The sequence below is a fragment of the Camelus ferus genome, chromosome 8 (assembly GCF_009834535.1).
Source record: "Camelus ferus isolate YT-003-E chromosome 8, BCGSAC_Cfer_1.0, whole genome shotgun sequence".
Lineage (NCBI taxonomy): Eukaryota > Metazoa > Chordata > Mammalia > Artiodactyla > Camelidae > Camelus > Camelus ferus.
Window position 1 is genome coordinate 65,854,504 of NC_045703.1, and position 12,815 is coordinate 65,867,318.

Here is a 12,815-nt window from a genome sequence, read left to right on the forward strand (position 1 = left end):
ACATTGCAGCTGGCAGAATACCCTCTGCTTCAGGAGGACATAAGCCTCTCTTCTATTAAGGCTGTCAACTGATTGTATGAGGCCCACCAACATTATGGAGGATGATGCGCTTTACTCAAAATCTACTGATTTAAATGTTAATCTCATCTAAACATACTTTCACAGCAACATCTAGACTAGTGTTTGACCAAATACCTGGGCACTGTGGTCTAGCTAAGTTGACATGTACAGTTAACCATCATGGCAGCCAATTGGTTGAACCCAGCATCTGTGCCCGAGTCCTGGCATCCAGAACGTAGCGGGAGGAGGGCACTCGGGTTCACTTTTACAGTGAGAATCAGTGCTCTATGCCTCATCAAAACTACCCATGGGAGGTGGTGCCCCAGAAACAGGACAGAAACAGGGGAACTATGTGCTGCACAGCCTTAAAAAAAAAAAAAGACAAATATTTGGCACAGTTATATTCAGAAATAACAAAAAAAAAAAACCACATTTTTTTCCCTATGAACAGACTGCAAGTTCAGCAGCAAGTCCTCAGTGAGATTTAGAGACCATGAGTCATATTAGCATAGTCTTGTGACTGTACTCAGTAAGCCAGGAGCTCTGTGCTCTGCGATGCTTTTCACTTCCTGCCTCTTCTATATTGGGTAAGCCCCCCAATCACTCCCACCAGGCATCCGACTTCATCTGTGACCCTCCTTCCATCCCTCCCCCCATATCCAATCAGTCACCAAGTTCTGTCATCTCAAATATTCCTCCTCTCTGTCCCTGTGGCTGCCATCCGGACCAGGTTTCTGTCACCTCTCACCTGCATTATCACCTGACCTTCCGGTTCCTCTTGTCTCCCCTGTTTCCTTCTCTACCTTCTCTAACCATCTTCACTGCGCCTTCAGAGCTGACTTTCTAAAACACAGCGCATACCCTGCTGTTCTGAGCCTTGTGCCTCTCACCTGTCTTCATGTGGGTTCCCACAGCGTGGAGACCAGTAGCACCTCCTCCAACTTGCCAGGTGTGTGGGAGCCTTAGTACAAGTTTCTCACGTTTTATGATGGATTCAGGTGTGCTGTATCTCACCGCAAATGACGACGAACACATGACACCAATCAAAAGTTGGAAACTACAGAATTTTAAATAAATCTGGTTTTCCAACTGAGGAGGTAAACTAAAGCTTAGATTCACTCCACTTGCCTCAAAGTGTTTTTCTGGATAAAAATTTGCAGACTCAATTTACAGCCCCTGATGTGCACCCTATTATCTAAATATACGTGCCTGGGACCCAGCCTAGCTTTTTATACTTTCAGTCATTCAGCAAAGCTTCACAAAGGGTCTGCCCGCCATCAGGCACTGCAGCGGGCACTGCTGTCCCCAGATGTGTAAGGAGAGCTCTGTGATGGCTCAGCACGTGCATAAGTTCTTCCTGGCCCCGGGCCTGGGGTTGGGGTGAGACTATTAAGTCTCTGCCACGGTTTCAGACGCCCATCCCACTGCTAGTCTGTGAGCTGAAGTCTGTGGTTTGAACATTTTATTGGAACTCCAAACACAAATGAATAAAAGCATGTTTATCTCTTTCATTAGCCTATTAGGACAGATAAACAGTCAAAACAGTGTTGGCCTAAAATTGAGCTACTGCATAACTCTATTCATCATTTTGAAAAGAAAAAACAAAACACATCTCTTTCTGTTGGCTTCATTTTCGGCTCCGTGTGGTAAATCTATCATCTAGGCCTTTTCTTTCTCCTTATTTCCATTTCTCCATCTCTGCATATGCCCTAGGTTACTGAGTCACTTGTCTTCAACAGATGTAGCAGTTACTCAAACTCTCCAAAATATTTGCTAATTGTAGAGAGAAGCACATTTGTGAAACATTATTCCATGGGTATAATTTTGGCTCTGCGACTTTTAGTGGGAAAAATAAAGAAAATATCCTAAAGTTTCTGGCTAAACACCCAACACACTCATTTTTTAAAGTACAAAGCAAACCAAACATCCATGTCTACTACATCATCTTAAAATCAAGTGAAAAATGGCAGCTGGTAGCAACCAAACCAAGACTTTGTTTGTTTTGAAGTAGTCAGAAATGGATAATTTGAATCAGTTGCCAAACATTTATTTTTCTTTCTGAAATTTAAACTCAGATTGTCATGGCAACAGGACATTTTGGATGATCTGAAAATTGGGACGACTACATTTTTGGACCCAATTGCCTTCATATGTCAATATGAACAAAACATCCTTTTTGGCTTCTGCACTGGCAAAGCCTGGTACAGTGTTTGCTAAAATGCTGTTAATCATCACTAACAGTGAGAGTATCGATAGGGAATTAAAGCAGCCTCCCCAATCAGTATCCCTTATGGTGGCTCCAACTACGTGACTCTGCCCCCTGCTGCCCTCTCGACCCCGACCATGTGGTCCTCCTCTGGAGCATCTCCCTAGGCCTGTGTCTTTACCCTGCTTTCCTTTCTTGGCCTCATCCTCTGTCTTTTCTAGAGGAAGACTCTTTCCTCTTCTCACCATCTAAATAACTCCTCTCCATACTTCAAAGATGGGAGCAGTTGTCACCCCCTCCTTGAAGCCTTCTTTGACAGTGCAAGTCAACAGTCTTCCCTTCTCAATTAAAAGACAAGGACTCTCCTTGAGTGCGGTAGGAGGGAGGGAGACCCTTCACTACCTCATCATCGTTAAATCTTGACTCTTGCAATAGCATTCTAACTGATCCTCTATTATAAATCACTTTCTTCTAAAATTCATTCTTAGATCTACCAGAGTTATCATTGTAAAATAAATTTGATCATGGCCCTCTCCTGCTTTAAATGTTTAGTTGTAAATTCTAAAACGATAAAAGATCTAAAACTCAGTTTCCAGAAACATGGCAAAATGAGCTGATGCAGACCCCACTCCCACTTTACCACATTTCCACAAACACATAGAAACATTAAGGCAAATATAATACAAAGCATTTAAAATGCATAGCTGAACACACAAGCTCCAGGTGTCAAAGTGAGTAGGAAACTTTTAACTTGAGATCTTACTACACAGTGAAGGCAGGAATTGATCTGGATACAAGCCTGGAAGACTAGGGTGAGATTTTAACCCTCATGCAGGGGCAGGAGATACAGTCTTGAGCCCACAAGAGGCAAGGAGCTGGAATTAAGACTTTTAAACAAACTAAGACCCTGCATAAGCTGACTGTTCATTAATAAGAGCCCTAAAAGTCTCTCCCTGCTTTCTCAAGTAGGCAACAATCAAGTGTACTCTGCCCAGCGTCCTGGGAGTAAAAACATCTCCCATGAACTATTGAAGTTCCAAAGCTACACTGTACAGGGGCGTGGAGTTGAAATTTACAGTACCTCCACTGATGTAGGAATTTCCAAACTAAATTTTTAGTGTGAAAATTAGTCTCAGACTGGGTTAAATCTCTAGTTGCCTAGAAAAAGAAATACAAATTACTCTCCAAGGATACTTTCTTAGTTGAAAGTGCAAGTGATATCCTGAGAAAAAATCTTAAAAGAAATGAGCTCACAAACAAAAATTATAAACCACAAGAGGGAACAACAGACATGGATATTCTTATGACATAGCATCTGGGATCCAAAAGAGAGAGCCATAGAGTATCCAAAATGGAAACCATAGACTTTTTATAACACAAACTTGGTGGTGTCATCCATCCCTTTGGCCCTATTCTATTCAGTAAAAGCAACTCAATAAATCCAGCCCATATTAAATGGGAGGGGATTATATGGGTAATGAATACAGGGAGAAGGGGATCATTGGGGGCTATGTTAGAGGCTGCCTACTATAAAAATCTAGTGGATTTTCCATGAATATATATTCAATGAATGAACAAGTTAGAAAATAGAGAAAGGGGAGTAAGATTGAGAGAAAATTTTGTAAGATGTGTTACGTTTCAATTCTGGTATGTTCTATTTTAGTCTCTTATGACAGAGACTATAAGTTTAAGCAAGTCATTTCCTTTTTCTCCAGGGCACACAGCTAGACTGCATTTCCAGCCTTGCTTGAAATTAAATGAGGCCACGTGCTTGAATCTGGCCAACTTACTGTGGGTCTAAATGTTTTCCCTCTTCCCCTACATGGCAGGCAGATGCAGAGGCCCCAGTGGGGATGGTAAAGCCACTAAATGGAAAAGTCTGAGTCCCTGAAGGACTATGCAGAGCAAAATGTGCCCCAGCCTCCCAACTAACTCATATCTTGGTGAGTAGGGAAAGTAAACTGTGTTAAGCCACTGAAATTTGGGAGTTATTTGCTACAATAGATTAGAAGATATTGGGGGAAGATATAGCTCAAATGGTAGAGTGCATGCCTGGCATGCATGAGGTCCTGGGTTCAATCCCCAGTACCTCCACTGAAAAAGTAAATAAATAAATAAGCCTAATTACCTTCCCCCCTGCAAAAGAAGAAGAAGAAGAAGAAGAAGAAGAAGAAGAAGAAGAAGAAATTGTGAAAATAGAGTAGTTAAGACAATGTGGCATTGAAATAGAGATAGAAAGTACCCCAATAGAACAGAATGGAGAAGCCAGAAACACACCCTTACATGCAGTATGATGGAACTGGCACTGCAGATCAGAGGGGAAATGACGGCCTGGTCAACGAACGGTGATTAACTATATTTAAGAAATTGAAAATGGATTCCTGCCACCATGCACAAAAGCAAACCTGCAATGACTTAAGTGTTAACCCAGCTATTGTTTGTTAGGGATCACAGTGATCTGTGTGCTCACCTACTTTTTCAAGTCTTCCTTGCAGTTAGATTGGCCATATGATTATTTCTGGCCAAAGGAACATAGACAGAAGTAATACGTCACTCCTAACTTGAGATGGTTGAGTATTTGGTGGGCATCCTCAACATTTGCTCTCCCCATCGGTTAGATGGATGACAGCTGAGTGAGCTCGAAGTGACAGGATGGAGAAACTCCAATATGAAAGCAGCCTGGATCCCTGAGTCACACTTTGAGCAGACACGCCTGGGAGAGCTGCCCCATCAGGAACTTTCACACTGGGCTCTGGGTGAGCAATAAGTGAACTTTTATTGCAGAACATGTCTAAAATATTGGGGCTTACATTTGTTATTAAATGGAACATAGGCTACCCTGACAAATATAAATGTGAGAGGCAAAATTTTAAGACTTAGGAGGAAATATAAATTATGACCTCAGAGTAAGGAAGAATTTTTCAAACAATTTATAAAAATCATAAACTATAAGTGAAAAAAACACATAATTGGAGCATATTAAAATTAAACTTAATTCATCCATAGATATTATACAGTGAGAAACAAGCCCGCCTTGGGAAGATATCTGTAACCCATGTGATTGGCAAAGAGATGATTCCCAGAATAAAAAGCTCTCCTATGAATCAGTAAGAAAAAAGCAAATATCCTCACAGAAAAATGGGCCAAAATATAAACAAGAGTTTCACAGAAGAGAAAACATGAATGGCCTATAAACAAAGAAAAGCATGCTTATCCTGACTCGTAATTAGGAAAAAATTAAAAGCACAGTGATACACTGTATTATACCTGTCAGGTGTACAAAATCAAGTATCAATATTTTAAGGAATTATATAGATGGTGCAGAGGAAAAAGAAAAATTAAGAAATCTGAAGGACATATGCCAAAGTACTAACAGTTATTAATTTTTTCTCACCATTTATTCAAATCTTTTACAATGTACTTTTGTATCTTACATATTATTTTTGTAGCTTAAAAGTGATAGGATATTTTTAAAAGAGAAATAGCCCAAGAGACAGGTGGAGAATGTTGAAAAGACAACCAGGTGACCTGGGCCAAGAAAGGAGCAGCTGGTCCATGTACCCCAAGCAGGGAGAGGGGGCAGGTAGAAGAAGGCCTTCAAGGAGGTCACCCTCTGTGATGAGTTGAATTATGCCCCTTGCAAAAGTCATAAATTGAAGCCCTAATCCCGGTAACTCAGAATATGACTTGATGTGAAAATAGTGTCTTTGTAGATGTAATTAGCTAAGATGAGGTCATATACCACCTAGGAGTAGGGTTGGCTTCTCATGTGACCAGTATCATTATTAGTAACGGGAAATTTTGGAAGCAAAGAGGCAGACAGGGAGAACATAAAGACGGAGATCACGGCGGTGTATCTATAAACCAAGAACACCAGTGATTTCCGCTAAACCACCAGAAGTTAGGTGTGATGGTTAATTTTATGAATCAATTTCTTTGGGCCACAGTGCCTAGATATTAAGTCAAACATTATTTTTGTATATTTTTGTGAAGGTGTTTTTTGGATGAGATTAACATTTAAATTGTTGAACATTGAGTAAAGCAGATTACTCTCTGTAATGTGGTTGGGCCCCATCCAATCAGTTGAGGCCTGACTAGAACAAAGATTGACATCCTCCAGCAAGAAGAAATCCAGCCTGCAGACAGCCTTTGAACCCACCCAAACTGCCACTCTTCCCTAAGTCTCCATCCTGACAGCCTATCAGATTTTGGAATCGCCAAGCTTCCACATTTGTATGAGCCAATTCCTTAACGTATGTTTACGTTAACAAATTTTCTCAAGCTTTTACCTGATTTTAAGGAGTTGTTATGGCTTGGGAAAAAAACTAAAATAATGTTTAAGTATCTAAACCTTTTTAATCATTGGGTTATTAAATTTTCTTTGGTTTTACTATGTTAAATACAGTCATTTATATTTAAATTAAATGCTTATTCTGTCACTAATCTAAGTGACTTTAGGTCTATAAAAGACTCTTACGTAGTTATTTATTTCAATTAAAAATTTATAATTAAAAAAAGGGTTTCCCCGTAGCATCAAAATGGGAAAAATTCTGAATTTTTAATTCACTGTTCTTGCTCCCGTATCATACAACAGAAGGAAGAGTTGGTTCTTTCTTCGCATCATTCCTGACCTACTAGGAATTCCTGTGTTAGTGTCTATACTACACAGAGCTAGGGCTTTGGTCCTCCACGGTTTATTCCTCTGATAGCTCATATCTTTTCACTACTCTGTTATCTCTAAATCTTCATCTTCAGGTCTAACCTCTTTCCTGAGCCCTGTTCCCCTTGCCAAATATTGCTTGAGTATTTCCATCCAGATAGCAACCTCTGAGACTCAGCCAGGTTCAGCCTGGCTGATGTGGGCTGGAGGGGGGACCTGGAGCTTAGAATCAGACCCCTCTTCAGGGTGGAGGAGGCCTGAGATAAGATGGATGGGGCTACCCATCCGGAGAAACCCTGCTAACATATGGCGGGAAGGATAACACTTAGACAACAGCAGTCCAAGCAAACATGTGGCATCAAGGCAGGAAGGGCTTGAGGAAAGGGTCTGCAAGTCTAGTCCGTATACCCTCTGATAATAAAAAGTTTACACATTTGCTGACACTGCCCCTCACCCCCTTGCTGCCCCCACTTCTGAGACTCTGCCTTAAGGGGTGTTGGGCCATAGCCATTAAAATTTCTCTTTTCAAAGATCATGTTAGTCCCAGAGTTGCAGGAGCCCAGCTGCAGAGGAAGGAATTCTGAGCCGGCTCCTCCCTCGCACCTCGTTGCTATTAATGTCTTCGTCCTTCTCTAGAAGAGGTCATAGTTAATGCGCCAAGAACAGTACCTGTGTGCTGGGAAAATGTTAGCAATTACTATCACGCAGCATTAGAACCATAGTTACTTAATTTTTCCGTCTCCACATGCATATAGTTGATCACGAAGTCCTGCATACTCTTCATTTGCAGTGTCTCTTATATCTATTTACTGAAATACCTACCAGGGAAATGATACAATGTCTAGGATTTTATTCAATATAATATGGAAGGCTAATACTGGATGAGTGTTAGAAAGAGAGGACTGGCCATGGGTTGATGGTTACTGAAACTGGTTAAGGGTTACATTGATGTTCATTTTACCGTTCTATCTCCTTTTGAATGTTTGAAATTCTCTGTAATAGAAATTGAAATAACAACAACAAATATATCTCTCTTGGTGTTTCTTTCCATTCTATCCCATTATACAGCTGACCCTTGAACAACATTACACCATCTGCGAGGGGTTGAATCTGCTAATTCAGAGGAACCATGTATACTGAGGACAGTTGATAAGTTCTACATGAATTTTCAACTGACAGATGGTTAGCACTCCAACCCCTGCTGATGTTCAAGTGTCAACTGTATAGACACTTAAAGAAGTAAGAAGGTGCCTGATGGCCAGCAATGCTGAGGGGCATGTTCCCTGGGGAAGGCTGGCCTGTCCCACGAGAACCACAGTGGACCAAGTGCCCTCAGTGCATCTGCCTGGGTCCTAGAAAGGCTGCCCACCTTCTAGGCTCAGAAGCTGAATTGTCACCACCTTCATGGTGGCTTCGCATCAGCAGGACAGCCTCGCGTGAACCAGGCTCGGGAGAGTGACGTCTACTTAGGGGATGCCAATTTATTCTCCTATAATGGAGGCTGTAACTACCGTAGGTGTGGGACACTTGAATCCTTTTGCCAGCAGCTTCTCTCCTTCTAGGCAGCTAAGCTTGGAATTAGAGCACAGGTGTTAATCGCGCTCTGCACATGTTTACCTGCAGGAGGCCAGGTAGCTGCTCCTTCTGCACAAGGCCAGCCCAGGAAGCCCCAGGGAAGGGTAGGTGCCCAAGAGGTGCCTTGGCTGTTGGGCGCTCCTTTTCTTTGTTTCCAAGTCTGGTCAGACGCCTCCTACTGAAAGGCACTTCCTTGCTTCAAATATGTTAATACCTTTACTCTAATTGTTGTTGAATTTCCACATGCCAAGGAGACATTTTATCTCCTTAATGTGCCTTTGGATATTTCCCTTCTTATTAATTTTGTCTAGATCTTTAAGAATCTAATGGACGCATGGCTTGTCATAGTCCAAGTTCCCAGGGCAAAGAAGGGAGTAGGACGTTTCAAAACAGTGCGGCTGTCACTACTGTAGGAACATCTGCACTGTAGAGGGACCTTCTCATCTTGCTCCTGCCATCTCGGGTGGCCGTTCCAGTACCACCTACACACCGTTGCCAGATTCATTTTACAGAAACATCAAAGATACTTCTTAACCATTTCCCATGGCCTCCTGCAGTCATAATCTGCCCTCTACCTGTCTTCAAAGTTCTATTTCCCACATGACAACTTCTGCCCCAGTAAACTTGGATTAGCCAACATCAGGGGAATGTAGCCTGAACTATCTCGTTGCTGTGTCCTTGTTCATACCATTCCTTCTACCTTGAAAAATTGAAATTTTAACTGTCTTTCAAGATACAGCTCAAATTCCACCTTCTTTTGAAGCTTCTTGATTATACTAATCATAGGTGACGATTCCCAATTGTGAAGAAACATAATTGTCCGGGAGGTCATTCTGGGTGAAAGGCACAGAATCCATGCTTAAAAGGGCCCTACACTTGGTTTAATGCTCTCCTGTTGCTGTCTTGAAATTCTTTTTTTTTTTTTTTCGATAAAGGAATGCCCAAAACATCTGTTAACAATTCTGTGGAATGTATCACACAGCCATTTTATAAAATAAATATTTTGTTCATTTACATTTCATGTAATTGCTGGTAAATGTGAGGTTATGTCAACCATCTTCTCCCCCAGGCTTTAACCTAACTGGTTAATCTCTTTACTTGAATTACTTTGAATTATATATTTTATTATTTCATGGATCCTTCATAAGCTTGTTAGTTATACACAAATCTTTGCATAGTTACATGATGATTAAATCATGAATACTTAATATAGTCTAATTTTGAAAATTACTTTTACCACATCCCCCCAAATACTAACATCTTAGGACACTATTAATTCTATTGTTACCTGTACTGACTTTCGTATTACTCTTATGTATTTTTTTATTTAATTTAATTTGTTTTAATTGAAGTATAGTCAGTTTACAATGTTGTGTCAATTTCTACTATACAGCACAATGTCCCAGTCATACATATACATACATATATTCATTTTCATATTCTTTTTCATTAGTACAAGATATTGAAAATGTTCCCTGTGTCTTGTCATGTATTTTAATTCTACATATGTTTTAATCTCCATGAGACAGTTCTAGTATTGTCTGATAAAAAGATATTCATTTATATTTATCTATTTATCCATTTTGTTCATTCCTTCCTGCATTTTCAGTTTTCAATCTGGGATTATTTTCCTTTGGACTTAAGAAGTCACTCTGTTATTTTTTCTAACTTAAATCTCTAACAACAAAATGTTTTAGCTTAAGCTTTTCTTAAGAAATCTTTATTTTGGAGCAGTATTGCTGCTGGATATAGAATTCTGTTTTAACAGGAGATTTCTTTACCACTTTAAAACTGGTGCTTCACTGATATGTCTTATTTATGTTGAGACCTTAGCTGTCATCCCTTTTCTTGCTTATTTGGCCTGTGAAGTCTCTGAAGTCTTTCTCATTATCTTTGGTTTTTTAGACCATAGTGTAGCTCATTACTGTTTCCTGTGTATTTACTTTGCTTACAGAATGCTGAATTACTTTAATCTGTGGATTGACATCTTTCATCAATTTGGACCATGCTTGTGACCTTCACTTCTGGTATCAATTGCTCTCAATGTTCTATTTCCTTCTTAATCACATTTTATTTGTCTTTTAAATCTGTCCTAAATTTTCCCATGTTGTTCACCCTGTGCTTTTGTTGAGATACCTGCTGGGTTTTTTTTTCAGCTTTATTTTTAAATTAAAATTTTTTCCAGCTTTACTGAGGTGTAATTGACAAATAGAAATTATTTATATTTAGGATATACAACATACTGATTTAATATATGTATGCATTGTGAATTAATACTGTAATCAAGTTAACACATTCATCACCTCACATTGTTACCATTTTTGTGTCTATGATAAGAACACTTAAGATCTGCTCTATTAGCAAATTTCAGGTATACAATACAGTATCATTAACTATAGTCACCATGTTGTACATTAAATCACTAGACTATATTCATCTTATCACTAAAATTTTGTACACTTTGACCAACATCTCCCTATTTACCACCCACCCCACCTGCCCAGCCCCTAGCAACCACCATTCTACCCTATGGTTCTATAAGCTTAATTTTGTTAGATTCCATGTATAAATGAGATCATACAGTATTTGTCTTTCTGTGTCTGAATTATTTTACATAGTACAGTGCCCTCCAAGTTCATCTATGTTGTCACAAATGTCAAGATTTACTTCTTTTTTATGGCTGAATAATATTCCACCACATCACACTTCACCTGTCAAAGGACATTTAGGTTGTTTTCATATCTTGGCTATTTCGAATAATGCTGCAATGAACATGGAAGCGCAGATATCTCTCTGAGATTGTGATTTCATTTCCTTTGAATAAATACTCAGAAGTGGGATTGTTGGATCATGTGGTAGTTCTAATTTTAATTTTTTGAGGAACTTCCGTATTGTTTCCCATAATGGCTGAAGCAATTTACATTCTGACAAACAGTGCACAAGGGTTTCCTTTTCTTCACACCCTCACCAGCAGTTGCTATATCTTATCTCTTTGATAGCAGCCATCCTAAACAGTTGTGGGATGATGTCGCGTTGTGATTTTGATTTGAATTTCCTTGATGATTAGCAATGTTGAACAGATTTTCATGAACCTGTTGGCCATTTGTATGTCTTCTTTAGAAAAATGTATATTTAGATACATTGCCCATTTTTAAATCAGATTATTTGGGTTTTTGCTATTGAGTCATATGGGTTCCTTATGTATTTTGGATACTAGCCCCTTATCAAATATATATGGTTTGCAAATATTTTCTCTAGTTCCACAGGTTGCCTTTTTATTTTGTTGATGCTTTCCTTTGCTGTCCGGAGCTTTTCAGTTTGATATAGTCCCTGTTCTTTATTTTTGCTTTTGTTGCCTATGCTTTTGGTGTTGTATCCAAAAAAGCCACTGCCAAGACCATTGTCAAGGAGACTTCTCCCTTTGTTTTCTTCTAGAAGTTTTATGGTTTCAGGTCTCACATATAAGTCTTTACTCCATTTTGAGTTAATTTTTGTTTATGCTGCAAAGTAAGGATCACTCTTTTGAAATTCTTAATCATTTTTTAACATTTTCATTTTGATCTGGGAACTGAAACTTACGTAGACAAGCCCACTGAGAAAGAACTTGGATCTCTGTTTTAGCTGACCCTGCCCTGCTCAGAGCGCAGGTATCTGATTTCTAACAGAGTTAAGTAACCATGTTACAAAATCATTCACTTCTTCATTTAAATGAATTCCGTCTACTGGAATTTGTTACCTTGGTTTTGTATAAGGTACCAATATTTCCTTAATCCTCTAAAAAAAAAAACAATTACATTTTCAAGAGAACATGCTAAATTAGTCCCTCATTGTCCCATTTCAGTGGGAGACACCTGAGGCAGGGGATGGATTGGAAAGCACAGCAGCCCCAGGGGGAGCATATTGGAGTTTGATATCAGAGCGGTGTGGTTTGACTGACTCCCCTAAACTGTTCTGCTTTTCACAGCTTTTCCCCTCTTCTTACTTCTGAAACCACAAGTTCTCTAAAACACAAGCATTTTTCCCAGTGGTTCTCATGGCGATAGCATGAGACTTTTGTTTCTAGGAAGGAGCAGAGGACATGTATTTAGTGAGAATGAACAGACAGCCAGGACTGTCACAGGGCCTCTGAGTGTGACACCACTTGTGATATTTCAAATTCTAAGGGAGCACAAAATGCATTTTTCATGACTTTGAGCTTATCTACCATAGCTCTTTGCACACAGCTCTCAATAAATGTTTTGTGAGTGAAATAAATGCAGCCAATAGACTGAACTAGCTCTAAAAAGAGCCACTGTTTTTGAACACCTAGTGTGT

At 39.6% G+C, this 12,815-nt stretch overlaps 1 non-coding gene across 1 annotated transcript; it reads left to right on the plus strand.

The window, feature by feature from the left end:
* The first annotated feature begins 4,287 nt into the window (after positions 1 to 4,287).
* On the plus strand, positions 4,288 to 4,360 carry TRNAA-GGC. Its single transcript has one exon. It is a non-coding gene; the product is annotated as a tRNA-Ala (tRNA).
* Positions 4,361 to 12,815: the final 8,455 nt, after the last annotated feature.